Below are 19921 nucleotides of genomic sequence, written 5' to 3'. Positions count from 1 at the left end.
TCGAGGTGTACTGCGCGGACCGGTTCCACACACACTTCAAGTAAGAGGGCGGCCTGAGTGGAAAGGTGAGAGTTAGGGCTGCTGTGCAGACAAAGAAGGCACACTTTGGCCTGGGCCTAAATGCTTGTGACACACGACTGGGCCTGCCGGGGTCTGAGGGCCCTGCCGTTGGCCCCCTTCTCCCCTGCCCTTTGTTCAGTCACAGCAGAGATGGCCCCACCCACTCCCTCAGTGAAGGCAGTGTTCCAACCTCCCTCAGCCCCGCCCCCTCTCCGCAGGTTACCATGGACTACAGATGCTGCATTCTGAGGCCAGGGCATTCCGACAATGCCAAGGGCAGACATGATGACCTTAAATGATTTCCTCTTGTGTCAATTTTGGTAAACTTTAGGAGCTAGGAAATGGTCCACTTTACACAAAAGTTCAAATTTACTGGCATTTCATATATTCTCTGCTATAACATTGTCCTGATTCTTTCTGTATATTCTTTACTTATGTTTTGGTTTTCCTTAATCAAAGTGTGTCTTTTAAATCTTGTCAAAGAATATTCTTTGGACTTACTACCTAAACTGAATTTTATACGTTTTCTGTGGTATTAAGTTCTGCTCATATCTTTATTTATCTTTTTTCTATGTTCTCAGAGTTTATTGTTTTGATCTTCTGATATCAATTAAAACACTTGGTTATTCATTTTAATAAATCTTTTTACTTATAAAGATTTGAATTTTTAAGGATTCCAGCTTACTTGTTAGTTTCTACGGGTCAGGTCCTCTACATTGTGGCTGGCCAAAGGCTTAGTTCACAATATAGCAAAGTATATATTGACCTATTTTCCCCTCGACTTTCTGTGATTCCCTACATCTCACCTTTCTTTGCAGACAAGCCATTTGAAATAAACTTAACTTATTTCACAGCCAATAAGTCTTTGAAATAATGTGTAGTTTTCAGAGAAATCTTCTTATATATTTAGGCAGAAAATCTGACCTGCCATAGTTTTCAAAACAGCATAATTTCACTCTTCTCAATGATGAATCTGTTGTATTACACAACCTTTGAGTATTTAGCTTTATCAATGACATGTACTTTAAAAATGTTTTAGAGATCCTAGCAGTCTTTGAAAACATCCTTGTTCCTTGTTTCAGTTCCCGTTTCATGTATATTTTCTGCCTTGCACATGATTATTCCAACGTCTGATCGATGGCCTAGGGAATCTAATTCTGGTATTGATTGTTTTTGCTGATTGTCTCCCCCTGTAGCTGATTTCTTCATTATTGTGTAAATTTAGATCATGAGCTCATGTTTAGCTAAACATCTGACTTTGTAAGAGGCTTAGGTGTGAACACTCGTAAGTTTCATCAGAAAGTCCGCAAAGATTTATTTGTGTCCCTCCAATGAGTTGCCCGCGAGGACCCCGTTTCCTACAAGTGTTGGTCCACTATTCCCTCTAGAGGCACGGCCTCAGACAGGGCGGCTTTGTGCCCCACGATCTGTGGCAGTGGCTGTGGGCGGCCTGTGGCCCGGGCAGGAGCCTCTCTGCGTGTGTCCCAGGGACCAATCTGCCTGCGAACTTCGGTCACCTGGCAGGAAGCTACGATGCCCAGACCTATGGTTAGCTGTGCAGCGAGGTGTACTGCACGGACAGGTTCCACACACACTTCAAGTAAGAGGGCGGCCTGAGTGGATAGGTGAGAGTTTGGGCAGCTGTGCAGACAAAGAAGGTGCCCTTTGTCCTGGGCCTAAATTCTTGTGAAACCCCACTGGGCCTGCCGGGCTCTGAGGGCCCTGCCATGGGCCCCCTGCTCCCCTACCCTTTGTATGGTCACAGCAGAGATGGCCACACCCACTCCATCTGAGAGGGCAGTGTTCCAAACTCCCTCAACCACGCCCCCACTCCGCAGGTTAACATGGAATACAGATGCTGCATTCTGAGTCCAGGGCATTCCGAGAATGCCAAGGGCAGACATGATGACCTTAAATGATTTCCTCTTGTGTCAGTTTTGGTAAATTTTAGGAGCTAGGAACTGGTCCACTTTACAGAAACGTTCAAATATACAGGCATTTCATATACGCTCTGCTATAACATTCTCCTGATTCTTTCTGTATATTCTTTACTTATGTTTTGGTTTTCCTTAATCAAAGTGTGTCTTTTAAATCTTGTCAAAGAATATTCTTTGGACTTACTACCTCAACTGAATTTTATACGTTTTCTGTGGTATTAAGTTCTGCTCATATCTTTATTTATCTTTTTTCTATGTTCTCACGGTTTATTGTTTTGATCTTCTGATGTCAATTAAAACACTTGGTTATTCATTTTAATAAATCTTTTTACTTATAAAGATTTGAATTTTTAAAGATTCCAGCTTCCTTGTAAGTTTCTACGAGTCAGGTCCTCTATATTGTGGCTGGCCAAAGGCTTATTTCACAATATAGCAAAGTATATATTGACCTATTTTCCCCTCTACTTTCTGTGATTTCCTACATCTCACCTTTCTTTGCAGACAAGCCATTTGAAATAACCTTACCTTATTTCACAGCCAATAGGTCTTTGAAATAATGTGTAGTTTTCAGAGAAATCTTCTTATATATTTAGGCAGAAAATCTGACCTGCCATAGTTTTCAAAACAGCATAATTTCACTCTTCTCAATGATGAATCTGTTGTATTACACAACCTTTGAGTATTTAGCTTTATCAATGACATGTACTTTAAAAATGTTTTAGAGATCCTAGCAGTCTTTGAAAACATCCTTGTACCTTGTTTCAGTTCCTGTTTTATGTATATTTTCTGCCTTGCACCTGATTATTCCAACGTCTGATCGATGGCCTAGGGAATCTAATTCTGGTATTGATTGTTTTTGCTGATTGTCTCCCCCTGTAGCTGATTTCTTCATTACTGTGTAAATTTAGATCATGAGCTCATGTTTAGCTAAACATCTGACTTTGTAAAGTCTTAGGTGTGAACACTCGTAAGTTTCATCAGAAAGTCCGCAAAGATTTATTTGTGTCCCTCCAATGAGTTGCCCGCGAGGATCCCGTTTCCTACAAATGTTGGTCCACTACTCCCTCTAGAGGCACGGCCTCAGACAGGGCTGCTTTGTTCCTCACGATCTGTGGCATTGGCAGTGGGCGGCCTGTGGCCCGGGCAGGAGCCTCTCTGCGTGTGTCCCAGGGACCCATCAGCCTGCGAACTTCGGTCACCTGGCAGGAAGCTACGATGCCCAGACCTATGGTTAGCTGTGAAGCGAGGTGTACTGCCCGGACAGGTTCCACACACACTTCAAGTAAGAGGGCGGCCTGAGTGGAAAGGTGAGAGTTTGGGCAGCTGTGCAGACAAAGAAGGCGCCCTTTGTCCTGGGCCTAAATGCTTGTGACACCCTACTGGGCCTGCCGGGATCTGAGGGCCCTGCCCTGGGCCCCCTGCTCCCCTGCCCTTTGTTCAGTCACAGCAGAGATGGCCACACCCACTCCCTCTGTGAGGGCAGTGTTCCAACCTCCCTCAGCCCCGCCCCTTCTCCGCAGGTTACCATGGACTACGGATGCTGCATTCTGAATCCAGGGCATTCCGAGAATGCCAAGGGCAGACATGATGACCTTAAATGATTTCCTCTTGTGTCAGTTTTGGTAAACTTTAGGAGCTAGGAACTGGTCCACTTTAAACAAATGTTCAAATTTACTGGCATTTCATATATTCTCTGCTATAACATTCTCCTGATTCTTTCTGTATATTCTTTACTTATGTTTTGGTTTTCCTTAATCAAAGTGTGTCTTTTAATCTTGTCAAAGAATATTCTTTGGACTTACTACATCCCCTGAATTTTATACGTTTTCTATTGTATTAAGTTCTGCTCATATCTTTAATTATCTTTTTTCTGTGTTTTCAGGGTTTATTGTTTTAATATTCTGATGTCAATTAAAACACTTGGTTATTCATTTTAATAAATCTTTTTACTTATAAAGATTTGAACTTTTCAAGATTCCAGCTTACTTGTAAGTTTCTAAGGGTCAGGTCCTCTACATTGTGGCGGGCCTAAGTCTTAGTTCTCCATATAGCAATGTATATATTGGCCTATTTTCCCCTCGACTTTCTGTGATTCCCTATATCTCACCTTTCTTTGCAGACAAGCCATTTGAAATACCCTTAACTTATTTCACAGCCAATAAGTCTTTGAAATAATGTGTATTTTTTAGAGAAATCTTCTTATATAATTAGGCAGAAAATCTGACCTGCCATAGTTTTCAAAACAGCATAATTTCACTCTTCTCAATGATGAATCTGTTGTATTACACAACCATTGAGTATTTAGCTTTATCAATGACATGTACTTTAAAAATGTTTTAGAGATCCTACCAGTCTTTGAAAACATCCTTGTTCCTTGTTTCAGTTCAAGTTTTGTGTATACTTTCTGCCTTGCACCTGATTATTCCAACATCTGATGGTTGGCCTAGGGAATCTAATTCTGGTATTGATTGTTTTTGCTGCTTGTCTCCCGTTGTAGCTGATTTCTTCATTATTGTGTAAATTTAGATCATGAGCTCATGTTTAGCTAAACAGCTGACCTTGTAAGAGGCTTAGGTGTGAACACTCGTAAGCTTCAGCAGAATATCCGCAAAGATTTGTTTGTGTCCCTCCAATGAGTTACCCGCGCGGACCCCGTTTTCTACAAGTGTTGGTCCACTACTCCCTCTAGAGGCTGGGACTCAGACAGGACTGCTTCGCTGCCCCCAATCTGGGATAGTGGCTTTGGGCGGCCTGTGGCCTGGGCAGGAGGCTCCCCACGTGTGTCCCACGACACATCTGCCTGCGAACTATAGTCACCTGGCAGGAAGCTATGATGCCCAGACCTATGGTTAGCTTTGCATCGAGGTGTACTGCGCGGACCGGTTCCACACACACTTCAAGTAAGAGGGCGGCCTGAGTGGAAAGGTGAGAGTTAGGGCTGCTGTGCAGACAAAGAAGGCACACTTTGGCCTGGGCCTAAATGCTTGTGACACACGACTGGGCCTGCCGGGGTCTGAGGGCCCTGCCGTTGGCCCCCTTCTCCCCTGCCCTTTGTTCAGTCACAGCAGAGATGGCCCCACCCACTCCCTCAGTGAAGGCAGTGTTCCAACCTCCCTCAGCCCCGCCCCCTCTCCGCAGGTTACCATGGACTACAGATGCTGCATTCTGAGGCCAGGGCATTCCGACAATGCCAAGGGCAGACATGATGACCTTAAATGATTTCCTCTTGTGTCAATTTTGGTAAACTTTAGGAGCTAGGAAATGGTCCACTTTACACAAAAGTTCAAATTTACTGGCATTTCATATATTCTCTGCTATAACATTGTCCTGATTCTTTCTGTATATTCTTTACTTATGTTTTGGTTTTCCTTAATCAAAGTGTGTCTTTTAAATCTTGTCAAAGAATATTCTTTGGACTTACTACCTAAACTGAATTTTATACGTTTTCTGTGGTATTAAGTTCTGCTCATATCTTTATTTATCTTTTTTCTATGTTCTCAGAGTTTATTGTTTTGATCTTCTGATATCAATTAAAACACTTGGTTATTCATTTTAATAAATCTTTTTACTTATAAAGATTTGAATTTTTAAGGATTCCAGCTTACTTGTTAGTTTCTACGGGTCAGGTCCTCTACATTGTGGCTGGCCAAAGGCTTAGTTCACAATATAGCAAAGTATATATTGACCTATTTTCCCCTCGACTTTCTGTGATTCCCTACATCTCACCTTTCTTTGCAGACAAGCCATTTGAAATAAACTTAACTTATTTCACAGCCAATAAGTCTTTGAAATAATGTGTAGTTTTCAGAGAAATCTTCTTATATATTTAGGCAGAAAATCTGACCTGCCATAGTTTTCAAAACAGCATAATTTCACTCTTCTCAATGATGAATCTGTTGTATTACACAACCTTTGAGTATTTAGCTTTATCAATGACATGTACTTTAAAAATATTTTAGAGATCCTAGCAGTCTTTGAAAACATCCTTGTTCCTTGTTTCAGTTCCCGTTTCATGTATATTTTCTGCCTTGCACATGATTATTCCAACGTCTGATCGATGGCCTAGGGAATCTAATTCTGGTATTGATTGTTTTTGCTGATTGTCTCCCCCTGTAGCTGATTTCTTCATTATTGTGTAAATTTAGATCATGAGCTCATGTTTAGCTAAACATCTGACTTTGTAAGAGGCTTAGGTGTGAACACTCGTAAGTTTCATCAGAAAGTCCGCAAAGATTTATTTGTGTCCCTCCAATGAGTTGCCCGCGAGGACCCCGTTTCCTACAAGTGTTGGTCCACTATTCCCTCTAGAGGCACGGCCTCAGACAGGGCGGCTTTGTGCCCCAGGATCTGTGGCAGTGGCTGTGGGCGGCCTGTGGCCCGGGCAGGAGCCTCTCTGCGTGTGTCCCAGGGACCCATCTGCCTGCGAACTTCGGTCACCTGGCAGGAAGCTACGATGCCCAGACCTATGGTTAGCTGTGCAGCGAGGTGTACTGCACGGACAGGTTCCACACACACTTCAAGTAAGAGGGCGGCCTGAGTGGATAGGTGAGAGTTTGGGCAGCTGTGCAGACAAAGAAGGTGCCCTTTGTCCTGGGCCTAAATTCTTGTGAAACCCCACTGGGCCTGCCGGGCTCTGAGGGCCCTGCCATGGGCCCCCTGCTCCCCTACCCTTTGTATGGTCACAGCAGAGATGGCCACACCCACTCCATCTGAGAGGGCAGTGTTCCAACCTCCCTCAACCACGCCCCCACTCCGCAGGTTAACATGGACTACAGATGCTGCATTCTGAGTCCAGGGCATTCCGAGAATGCCAAGGGCAGACATGATGACCTTAAATGATTTCCTCTTGTGTCAGTTTTGGTAAATTTTAGGAGCTAGGAACTGGTCCACTTTACAGAAACGTTCAAATTTACAGGCATTTCATATACGCTCTGCTATAACCTTCTCCTGATTCTTTCTGTATATTCTTTACTTATGTTTTGGTTTTCCTTAATCAAAGTGTGTCTTTTAATCTTGTCAAAGAATATTCTTTGGACTTACTACATCACCTGAATTTTATACGTTTTCTATTGTATTAAGTTCTGCTCATATCTTTATTTATATTTTTTTCTATGTTCTCAGGTTTATTGTTTTGATATTCTGATGTCAATTAAAACACTTGGTTATTCATTTTAATAAATCTTTTTACTTATAAAGATTTGAACTTTTCAAGATTCCAGCTTACTTGTAAGTTTCTAAGGGTCAGGTCCTCTACATTGTGGCTGGCCTAAGTCTTAGTTCTCCATATAGCAGTGTATATATTTACCTATTTTCCCCTCGACTTTCTGTGATTCCCTACATCTCACCTTTCTTTGCAGACAAGCCATTTGAAATACCCTTAACTTATTTCACAGCCAATAAGTCTTTGAAATAATGTGTATTTTTTTGAGAAATCTTCTTATATAATTAGGCAGAAAATCTGACATGCCATAGTTTTCAAATCAGCATAATTTCACTCTTCTCAATGATGAATCTGTTGTATTACACAACCATTGAGTATTTAGCTTTATCAATGACATGTACTTTAAAAATGTTTTAGAGATTCAACCAGTCTTTGAAAACATCCTTGTTCCTTGTTTCAGTTCAAGTTTTGTGTATACTTTCTGCCTTGCACCTTATTATTCCAACATCTGATGGTTGGCCTAGGGAATCTAATACTTGTATTGATTGATTTTGCTGCTTGTCTCCCCTTGTAGCTGATTTCTTCATTATTGTGCAAATTTAGATCATGAGCTCATGTTTAGCTAAACATCTGACTTTGTAAGAGGCTTAGGTGTGAACACTCGTAACCTTCATTAGAAAGTCCGCAAAGATTTATTTTTGTCCCCCCAATGAGTTGCCCACGAGGACCCCGTTTTCTACAAGGGTTGGTCCACTACTCCCTCTAGAGGCACGGCCTCAGACAGGGCTGCTTTGCGCCCCACGATCTGGGGCAGTGGCAGTGGGCGGCCTGTGGTCCGTGTAGGAGCCTCTCTGCCTGTGTCCCAGGGACCCATCTGCCTGCGAACTTCGGTCACCTGGCAGGAAGCTACGATGCCCAGACCTATGGTTAGCTGTGCAGCGAGGTGTACTGCCCGGACAGGTTCCACACACACTTCAAGTAAGAGGGCGGCCTGAGTGGAAAGGTGAGAGTTTGGGCAGCTGTGCAGAGAAAGAAGGCGCCCTTTGTCCTGGCCTAAATTCTTGTGAAACACCAATGGGCCTGCCGGGCTCTGAGGGCCCTTCACTGCGCCCCCTGCTCCACTGCCCATTGTTCAGTCACAGCAGAGATGGCCACACCCACTCCCTCTGTGAGGGCAGTGTTCCAACCTCCCTCAGCCCCGCCCCCTCTCCGCAGGTTATCATGGACTACAGATGCTGCATTCTGAGTCCAGGGCATTCCGAGAATGCCAAGGGCAGACATGATGACCTTAAATGATTTCCTCTTGTGTCAGTTTTGGTAAATTTTAGGAGCTAGGAACTGGTCCATTTTACACAAACGTTCAAATTTACAGGCATTTCATATACTCTCTGCTATAACATTCTCCTGATTCTTTCTGTATATTCTTTACTTATGTTTTGGTTTTCCTTAATCAAAGTGTGTCTTTTAATCTTGTCAAAGAATATTCTTTGGACTTACTACAATACCTGAATTTTATACGTTTTCTATTGTATTAAGTTCTGCTCATATCTTTATTTATATTTTTTCCATGTTCTCAGGTTTATTGTTTTGATATTCTGATGTCAATTAAAACACTTGGTTATTCATTTTAATAAATCTTTTTACTTATAAAGATTTGAACTTTTCAAGATTCCAGCTTACTTGTAAGTTTCTAAGGGTCAGGTCCTCTACATTGTGGCTGGCCTAAGTCTTAGTTCTCCTTATAGCAATGTATATATTGAGCTATTTTCCCCTCGACTTTCTGTGATTCCCTACATCTCACCTTTCTTTGCAGACAAGCCATTTGAAATACCCTTAACTTCTTTCACAGCCAATAAGTCTTTGAAATAATGTGAATTTTTTCGAGAAATCTTCTTATATAATTAGGCAGAATATCTGACCTGCCATAGTTTTCAAAACAGCATAATTTCACTTTTCTCAATGTTGAATCTCTTGTATTACACAACCATTGAGTATTTAGCTTTATCAATGACAAGTACTTTAAAAATGTTTTAGAGATCCTACCAGTCTTTGAAAACATCCTTGTTCCTTGTTTCAGTTCAAGTTTTATGTATACTTTCTGCCTTGCACCTGATTATTCCACCCTCTGATGTTTGGCCTAGGGAATCTAATTCTGGTATTGAGTGTTTTTGCTGCTTGTCTCCCCTTGTAGCTGATTTCTTCATTATTGTGTAAATTTAGATCATGAGCTCATGTTTAGCTAAACAGCTGACCTTGTAAGAGGCTTAGGTGTGAACACACGTAAGCTTCAGCAGAAAGTCCGCAAAGAATTTTTTGTGTCCCTCCAATGAGTTACCCGCGCGGACCCCTTTTTCTACAAGTGTTGGTCCACTACTCCGTCTAGAGGCTGGGACTCAGACAGGACTGCTTTGCTGCCCCCGATCTGGGATAGTGGCTTTGGGCGGCCTGTGGCCTGGGCAGGAGGCGACCCACGTGTGTCCCACGACCCATCTGCCTGCGAACTTCGGTCACCTGGCAGGAAGCTACGATGCCCAGACCTATGGTTAGCTTTGCATCGAGGTGTACTGCGCGGACCGGGTCCACACACACTTAAATGATTTCCTCTTGTGTCAATTTTGGTAAACTTTAGGAGCTAGGAAATGGTCGACTTTACACAAATGTTCACATTTACTGGCATTTCATATATTCTCTGCTATAACATTGTCCTGATTCTTTCTGTATATTCTTTACTTATGTTTTGGTTTTCCTTAATCAAAGTGTGTCTTTTAAATCTTGTCAAAGAATATTCTTTGGACTTACTACCTCAACTGAATTTTATACGTTTTCTGTGGTATTAAGTTCTGCTCATATCTTTATTTATCTTTTTTCTATGTTCTCACGGTTTATTGTTTTGATCTTCTGATGTCAATTAAAACACTTGGTTATTCATTTTAATAAATCTTTTTACTTATAAAGATTTGAATTTTTAAAGATTCCAGCTTCCTTGTAAGTTTCTACGAGTCAGGTCCTCTATATTGTGGCTGGCCAAAGGCTTATTTCACAATATAGCAAAGTATATATTGACCTATTTTCCCCTCGACTTTCTGTGATTTCCTACATCTCACCTTTCTTTGCAGACAAGCCATTTGAAATAACCTTACCTTATTTCACAGCCAATAGGTCTTTGAAATAATGTGTAGTTTTCAGAGAAATCTTCTTATATATTTAGGCAGAAAATCTGACCTGCCATAGTTTTCAAAACAGCATAATTTCACTCTTCTCAATGATGAATCTGTTGTATTACACAACCTTTGAGTATTTAGCTTTATCAATGACATGTACTTTAAAAATGTTTTAGAGATCCTAGCAGTCTTTGAAAACATCCTTGTACCTTGTTTCAGTTCCTGTTTTATGTATATTTTCTGCCTTGCACCTGATTATTCCAACGTCTGATCGATGGCCTAGGGAATCTAATTCTGGTATTGATTGTTTTTGCTGATTGTCTCCCCCTGTAGCTGATTTCTTCATTACTGTGTAAATTTAGATCATGAGCTCATGTTTAGCTAAACATCTGACTTTGTAAAGTCTTAGGTGTGAACACTCGTAAGTTTCATCAGAAAGTCCGCAAAGATTTATTTGTGTCCCTCCAATGAGTTGCCCGCGAGGATCCCGTTTCCTACAAATGTTGGTCCACTACTCCCTCTAGAGGCACGGCCTCAGACAGGGCTGCTTTGTTCCTCACGATCTGTGGCATTGGCAGTGGGCGGCCTGTGGCCCGGGCAGGAGCCTCTCTGCGTGTGTCCCAGGGACCCATCAGCCTGCGAACTTCGGTCACCTGGCAGGAAGCTACGATGCCCAGACCTATGGTTAGCTGTGAAGCGAGGTGTACTGCCCGGACAGGTTCCACACACACTTCAAGTAAGAGGGCGGCCTGAGTGGAAAGGTGAGAGTTTGGGCAGCTGTGCAGACAAAGAAGGCGCCCTTTGTCCTGGGCCTAAATGCTTGTGACACCCTACTGGGCCTGCCGGGATCTGAGGGCCCTGCCCTGGGCCCCCTGCTCCCCTGCCCTTTGTTCAGTCACAGCAGAGATGGCCACACCCACTCCCTCTGTGAGGGCAGTGTTCCAACCTCCCTCAGCCCCGCCCCTTCTCCGCAGGTTACCATGGACTACGGATGCTGCATTCTGAATCCAGGGCATTCCGAGAATGCCAAGGGCAGACATGATGACCTTAAATGATTTCCTCTTGTGTCAGTTTTGGTAAACTTTAGGAGCTAGGAACTGGTCCACTTTAAACAAATGTTCAAATTTACTGGCATTTCATATATTCTCTGCTATAACATTCTCCTGATTCTTTCTGTATATTCTTTACTTATGTTTTGGTTTTCCTTAATCAAAGTGTGTCTTTTAATCTTGTCAAAGAATATTCTTTGGACTTACTACATCCCCTGAATTTTATACGTTTTCTATTGTATTAAGTTCTGCTCATATCTTTAATTATCTTTTTTCTGTGTTTTCAGGGTTTATTGTTTTAATATTCTGATGTCAATTAAAACACTTGGTTATTCATTTTAATAAATCTTTTTACTTATAAAGATTTGAACTTTTCAAGATTCCAGCTTACTTGTAAGTTTCTAAGGGTCAGGTCCTCTACATTGTGGCGGGCCTAAGTCTTAGTTCTCCATATAGCAATGTATATATTGGCCTATTTTCCCCTCGACTTTCTGTGATTCCCTATATCTCACCTTTCTTTGCAGACAAGCCATTTGAAATACCCTTAACTTATTTCACAGCCAATAAGTCTTTGAAATAATGTGTATTTTTTAGAGAAATCTTCTTATATAATTAGGCAGAAAATCTGACCTGCCATAGTTTTCAAAACAGCATAATTTCACTCTTCTCAATGATGAATCTGTTGTATTACACAACCATTGAGTATTTAGCTTTATCAATGACATGTACTTTAAAAATGTTTTAGAGATCCTACCAGTCTTTGAAAACATCCTTGTTCCTTGTTTCAGTTCAAGTTTTGTGTATACTTTCTGCCTTGCACCTGATTATTCCAACATCTGATGGTTGGCCTAGGGAATCTAATTCTGGTATTGATTGTTTTTGCTGCTTGTCTCCCGTTGTAGCTGATTTCTTCATTATTGTGTAAATTTAGATCATGAGCTCATGTTTAGCTAAACAGCTGACCTTGTAAGAGGCTTAGGTGTGAACACTCGTAAGCTTCAGCAGAATATCCGCAAAGATTTGTTTGTGTCCCTCCAATGAGTTACCCGCGCGGACCCCGTTTTCTACAAGTGTTGGTCCACTACTCCCTCTAGAGGCTGGGACTCAGACAGGACTGCTTCGCTGCCCCCAATCTGGGATAGTGGCTTTGGGCGGCCTGTGGCCTGGGCAGGAGGCTCCCCACGTGTGTCCCACGACACATCTGCCTGCGAACTATGGTCACCTGGCAGGAAGCTATGATGCCCAGACCTATGGTTAGCTTTGCATCGAGGTGTACTGCGCGGACCGGTTCCACACACACTTCAAGTAAGAGGGCGGCCTGAGTGGAAAGGTGAGAGTTAGGGCTGCTGTGCAGACAAAGAAGGCACACTTTGGCCTGGGCCTAAATGCTTGTGACACACGACTGGGCCTGCCGGGGTCTGAGGGCCCTGCCGTTGGCCCCCTTCTCCCCTGCCCTTTGTTCAGTCACAGCAGAGATGGCCCCACCCACTCCCTCAGTGAAGGCAGTGTTCCAACCTCCCTCAGCCCCGCCCCCTCTCCGCAGGTTACCATGGACTACAGATGCTGCATTCTGAGGCCAGGGCATTCCGACAATGCCAAGGGCAGACATGATGACCTTAAATGATTTCCTCTTGTGTCAATTTTGGTAAACTTTAGGAGCTAGGAAATGGTCCACTTTACACAAAAGTTCAAATTTACTGGCATTTCATATATTCTCTGCTATAACATTGTCCTGATTCTTTCTGTATATTCTTTACTTATGTTTTGGTTTTCCTTAATCAAAGTGTGTCTTTTAAATCTTGTCAAAGAATATTCTTTGGACTTACTACCTAAACTGAATTTTATACGTTTTCTGTGGTATTAAGTTCTGCTCATATCTTTATTTATCTTTTTTCTATGTTCTCAGAGTTTATTGTTTTGATCTTCTGATATCAATTAAAACACTTGGTTATTCATTTTAATAAATCTTTTTACTTATAAAGATTTGAATTTTTAAGGATTCCAGCTTACTTGTTAGTTTCTACGGGTCAGGTCCTCTACATTGTGGCTGGCCAAAGGCTTAGTTCACAATATAGCAAAGTATATATTGACCTATTTTCCCCTCGACTTTCTGTGATTCCCTACATCTCACCTTTCTTTGCAGACAAGCCATTTGAAATAAACTTAACTTATTTCACAGCCAATAAGTCTTTGAAATAATGTGTAGTTTTCAGAGAAATCTTCTTATATATTTAGGCAGAAAATCTGACCTGCCATAGTTTTCAAAACAGCATAATTTCACTCTTCTCAATGATGAATCTGTTGTATTACACAACCTTTGAGTATTTAGCTTTATCAATGACATGTACTTTAAAAATGTTTTAGAGATCCTAGCAGTCTTTGAAAACATCCTTGTTCCTTGTTTCAGTTCCCGTTTCATGTATATTTTCTGCCTTGCACATGATTATTCCAACGTCTGATCGATGGCCTAGGGAATCTAATTCTGGTATTGATTGTTTTTGCTGATTGTCTCCCCCTGTAGCTGATTTCTTCATTATTGTGTAAATTTAGATCATGAGCTCATGTTTAGCTAAACATCTGACTTTGTAAGAGGCTTAGGTGTGAACACTCGTAAGTTTCATCAGAAAGTCCGCAAAGATTTATTTGTGTCCCTCCAATGAGTTGCCCGCGAGGACCCCGTTTCCTACAAGTGTTGGTCCACTATTCCCTCTAGAGGCACGGCCTCAGACAGGGCGGCTTTGTGCCCCACGATCTGTGGCAGTGGCTGTGGGCGGCCTGTGGCCCGGGCAGGAGCCTCTCTGCGTGTGTCCCAGGGACCAATCTGCCTGCGAACTTCGGTCACCTGGCAGGAAGCTACGATGCCCAGACCTATGGTTAGCTGTGCAGCGAGGTGTACTGCACGGACAGGTTCCACACACACTTCAAGTAAGAGGGCGGCCTGAGTGGATAGGTGAGAGTTTGGGCAGCTGTGCAGACAAAGAAGGTGCCCTTTGTCCTGGGCCTAAATTCTTGTGAAACCCCACTGGGCCTGCCGGGCTCTGAGGGCCCTGCCATGGGCCCCCTGCTCCCCTACCCTTTGTATGGTCACAGCAGAGATGGCCACACCCACTCCATCTGAGAGGGCAGTGTTCCAAACTCCCTCAACCACGCCCCCACTCCGCAGGTTAACATGGAATACAGATGCTGCATTCTGAGTCCAGGGCATTCCGAGAATGCCAAGGGCAGACATGATGACCTTAAATGATTTCCTCTTGTGTCAGTTTTGGTAAATTTTAGGAGCTAGGAACTGGTCCACTTTACAGAAACGTTCAAATATACAGGCATTTCATATACGCTCTGCTATAACATTCTCCTGATTCTTTCTGTATATTCTTTACTTATGTTTTGGTTTTCCTTAATCAAAGTGTGTCTTTTAAATCTTGTCAAAGAATATTCTTTGGACTTACTACCTCAACTGAATTTTATACGTTTTCTGTGGTATTAAGTTCTGCTCATATCTTTATTTATCTTTTTTCTATGTTCTCACGGTTTATTGTTTTGATCTTCTGATGTCAATTAAAACACTTGGTTATTCATTTTAATAAATCTTTTTACTTATAAAGATTTGAATTTTTAAAGATTCCAGCTTCCTTGTAAGTTTCTACGAGTCAGGTCCTCTATTTTGTGGCTGGTCAAAGGCTTATTTCACAATATAGCAAAGTATATATTGACCTATTTTCCCCTCGACTTTCTGTGATTTCCTACATCTCACCTTTCTTTGCAGACAAGCCATTTGAAATAACCTTACCTTATTTCACAGCCAATAGGTCTTTGAAATAATGTGTAGTTTTCAGAGAAATCTTCTTATATATTTAGGCAGAAAATCTGACCTGCCATAGTTTTCAAAACAGCATAATTTCACTCTTCTCAATGATGAATCTGTTGTATTACACAACCTTTGAGTATTTAGCTTTATCAATGACATGTACTTTAAAAATGTTTTAGAGATCCTAGCAGTCTTTGAAAACATCCTTGTTCCTTGTTTCAGTTCCCGTTTCATGTATATTTTCTGCCTTGCACATGATTATTCCAACGTCTGATCGATGGCCTAGGGAATCTAATTCTGGTATTGATTGTTTTTGCTGATTGTCTCCCCCTGTAGCTGATTTCTTCATTACTGTGTAAATTTAGATCATGAGCTCATGTTTAGCTAAACATCTGACTTTGTAAAGTCTTAGGTGTGAACACTCGTAAGTTTCATCAGAAAGTCCGCAAAGATTTATTTGTGTCCCTCCAATGAGTTGCCCGCGAGGATCCCGTTTCCTACAAATGTTGGTCCACTACTCCCTCTAGAGGCACGGCCTCAGACAGGGCTGCTTTGTTCCCCACGATCTGTGGCATTGGCAGTGGGCGGCCTGTGGCCCGGGCAGGAGCCTCTCTGCGTGTGTCCCAGGGACCCATCAGCCTGCGAACTTCGGTCACCTGGCAGGAAGCTACGATGCCCAGACCTATGGTTAGCTGTGAAGCGAGGTGTACTGCGCGGACAGGTTCCACACACACTTCAAGTAAGAGGGCGGCCTGAGTGGAAAGGTGAGAGTTTGGGCAGCTGAGCAGACAAAGAAGGCGCCCTTTGTCCTGGGCCTAAATGCTTGTGACACCCTACTGGGCCTGCCGGGATCTGAGGGCCCTGCCCTGGGCCCCCTGCTCCCCTGCCCTTTGTTCAGTCACAGCAGCGATGGCCACACCCACTCCCTCTGTGAGGGCAGTGTTCCAACCTCCCTCAGCCCCGCCCCTTCTCCGCAGGTTACCATGGACTACGGATGCTGCATTCTGAATCCAGGGCATTCCGAGAATGCCAAGGGCAGACATGATGACCTTAAATGATTTCCTCTTGTGTCAGTTTTGGTAAACTTTAGGAGCTAGGAACTGGTCCACTTTAAACAAATGTTCAAATTTACTGGCATTTCATATATTCTCTGCTATAACATTCTCCTGATTCTTTCTGTATATTCTTTACTTATGTTTTGGTTTTCCTTAATCAAAGTGTGTCTTTTAATCTTGTCAAAGAATATTCTTTGGACTTACTACATCCCCTGAATTTTATACGTTTTCTATTGTATTAAGTTCTGCTCATATCTTTAATTATCTTTTTTCTGTGTTTTCAGGGTTTATTGTTTTAATATTCTGATGTCAATTAAAACACTTGGTTATTCATTTTAATAAATCTTTTTACTTATAAAGATTTGAACTTTTCAAGATTCCAGCTTACTTGTAAGTTTCTAAGGGTCAGGTCCTCTACATTGTGGCTGGCCTAAGTCTTAGTTCTCCTTATAGCAATGTATATATTGAGCTATTTTCCGCTCGACTTTCTGTGATTCCCTACATCTCACCTTTCTTTGCAGACAAGCCATTTGAAATACCCTTAACTTCTTTCACAGCCAATAAGTCTTTGAAATAATGTGAATTTTTTCGAGAAATCTTCTTATATAATTAGGCAGAAAATCTGACCTGCCATAGTTTTCAAAACAGCATAATTTCACTTTTCTCAATGTTGAATCTCTTGTATTACACAACCATTGAGTATTTAGCTTTATCAATGACAAGTACTTTAAAAATGTTTTAGAGATCCTACCAGTCTTTGAAAACATCCTTGTTCCTTGTTTCAGTTCAAGTTTTATGTATACTTTCTGCCTTGCACCTGATTATTCCACCCTCTGATGCTTGGCCTAGGGAATCTAATTCTGGTATTGAGTGTTTTTGCTGCTTGTCTCCCCTTGTAGCTGATTTCTTCATTATTGTGTAAATTTAGATCATGAGCTCATGTTTAGCTAAACAGCTGACCTTGTAAGAGGCTTAGGTGTGAACACACGTAAGCTTCAGCAGAAAGTCCGCAAAGAATTTTTTGTGTCCCTCCAATGAGTTACCCGCGCGGACCCCTTTTTCTACAAGTGTTGGTCCACTACTCCGTCTAGAGGCTGGGACTCAGACAGGACTGCTTTGCTGCCCCCGATCTGGGATAGTGGCTTTGGGCGGCCTGTGGCCTGGGCAGGAGGCGACCCACGTGTGTCCCACGACCCATCTGCCTGCGAACTTCGGTCACCTGGCAGGAAGCTACGATGCCCAGACCTATGGTTAGCTTTGCATCGAGGTGTACTGCGCGGACCGGGTCCACACACACTTAAATGATTTCCTCTTGTGTCAATTTTGGTAAACTTTAGGAGCTAGGAAATGGTCGACTTTACACAAATGTTCACATTTACTGGCATTTCATATATTCTCTGCTATAACATTGTCCTGATTCTTTCTGTATATTCTTTACTTATGTTTTGGTTTTCCTTAATCAAAGTGTGTCTTTTAAATCTTGTCAAAGAATATTCTTTGGACTTACTACCTCAACTGAATTTTATACGTTTTCTGTGGTATTAAGTTCTGCTCATATCTTTATTTATCTTTTTTCTATGTTCTCACGGTTTATTGTTTTGATCTTCTGATGTCAATTAAAACACTTGGTTATTCATTTTAATAAATCTTTTTACTTATAAAGATTTGAATTTTTAAAGATTCCAGCTTCCTTGTAAGTTTCTACGAGTCAGGTCCTCTATATTGTGGCTGGCCAAAGGCTTATTTCACAATATAGCAAAGTATATATTGACCTATTTTCCCCTCGACTTTCTGTGATTTCCTACATCTCACCTTTCTTTGCAGACAAGCCATTTGAAATAACCTTACCTTATTTCACAGCCAATAGGTCTTTGAAATAATGTGTAGTTTTCAGAGAAATCTTCTTATATATTTAGGCAGAAAATCTGACCTGCCATAGTTTTCAAAACAGCATAATTTCACTCTTCTCAATGATGAATCTGTTGTATTACACAACCTTTGAGTATTTAGCTTTATCAATGACATGTACTTTAAAAATGTTTTAGAGATCCTAGCAGTCTTTGAAAACATCCTTGTACCTTGTTTCAGTTCCTGTTTTATGTATATTTTCTGCCTTGCACCTGATTATTCCAACGTCTGATCGATGGCCTAGGGAATCTAATTCTGGTATTGATTGTTTTTGCTGATTGTCTCCCCCTGTAGCTGATTTCTTCATTACTGTGTAAATTTAGATCATGAGCTCATGTTTAGCTAAACATCTGACTTTGTAAAGTCTTAGGTGTGAACACTCGTAAGTTTCATCAGAAAGTCCGCAAAGATTTATTTGTGTCCCTCCAATGAGTTGCCCGCGAGGATCCCGTTTCCTACAAATGTTGGTCCACTACTCCCTCTAGAGGCACGGCCTCAGACAGGGCTGCTTTGTTCCTCACGATCTGTGGCATTGGCAGTGGGCGGCCTGTGGCCCGGGCAGGAGCCTCTCTGCGTGTGTCCCAGGGACCCATCAGCCTGCGAACTTCGGTCACCTGGCAGGAAGCTACGATGCCCAGACCTATGGTTAGCTGTGAAGCGAGGTGTACTGCGCGGACAGGTTCCACACACACTTCAAGTAAGAGGGCGGCCTGAGTGGAAAGGTGAGAGTTTGGGCAGCTGTGCAGACAAAGAAGGCGCCCTTTGTCCTGGGCCTAAATGCTTGTGACACCCTACTGGGCCTGCCGGGATCTGAGGGCCCTGCCCTGGGCCCCCTGCTCCCCTGCCCTTTGTTCAGTCACAGCAGAGATGGCCACACCCACTCCCTCTGTGAGGGCAGTGTTCCAACCTCCCTCAGCCCCGCCCCTTCTCCGCAGGTTACCATGGACTACGGATGCTGCATTCTGAATCCAGGGCATTCCGAGAATGCCAAGGGCAGACATGATGACCTTAAATGATTTCCTCTTGTGTCAGTTTTGGTAAACTTTAGGAGCTAGGAACTGGTCCACTTTAAACAAATGTTCAAATTTACTGGCATTTCATATATTCTCTGCTATAACATTCTCCTGATTCTTTCTGTATATTCTTTACTTATGTTTTGGTTTTCCTTAATGAAAGTGTGTCTTTTAATCTTGTCAAAGAATATTCTTTGGACTTACTACATCCCCTGAATTTTATACGTTTTCTATTGTATTAAGTTCTGCTCATATCTTTAATTATCTTTTTTCTGTGTTTTCAGGGTTTATTGTTTTAATATTCTGATGTCAATTAAAACACTTGGTTATTCATTTTAATAAATCTTTTTACTTATAAAGATTTGAACTTTTCAAGATTCCAGCTTACTTGTAAGTTTCTAAGGGTCAGGTCCTCTACATTGTGGCGGGCCTAAGTCTTAGTTCTCCATATAGCAATGTATATATTGGCCTATTTTCCCCTCGACTTTCTGTGATTCCCTATATCTCACCTTTCTTTGCAGACAAGCCATTTGAAATACCCTTAACTTATTTCACAGCCAATAAGTCTTTGAAATAATGTGTATTTTTTAGAGAAATCTTCTTATATAATTAGGCAGAAAATCTGACCTGCCATAGTTTTCAAAACAGCATAATTTCACTCTTCTCAATGATGAATCTGTTGTATTACACAACCATTGAGTATTTAGCTTTATCAATGACATGTACTTTAAAAATGTTTTAGAGATCCTACCAGTCTTTGAAAACATCCTTG

This window comes from Mesoplodon bidens, assembly GCF_964165515.1.
Source record: "Mesoplodon bidens genome assembly, chromosome: Y".
Taxonomy (NCBI): domain Eukaryota; kingdom Metazoa; phylum Chordata; class Mammalia; order Artiodactyla; family Ziphiidae; genus Mesoplodon; species Mesoplodon bidens.
Note: the sequence above shows the minus strand (reverse complement) of the source record.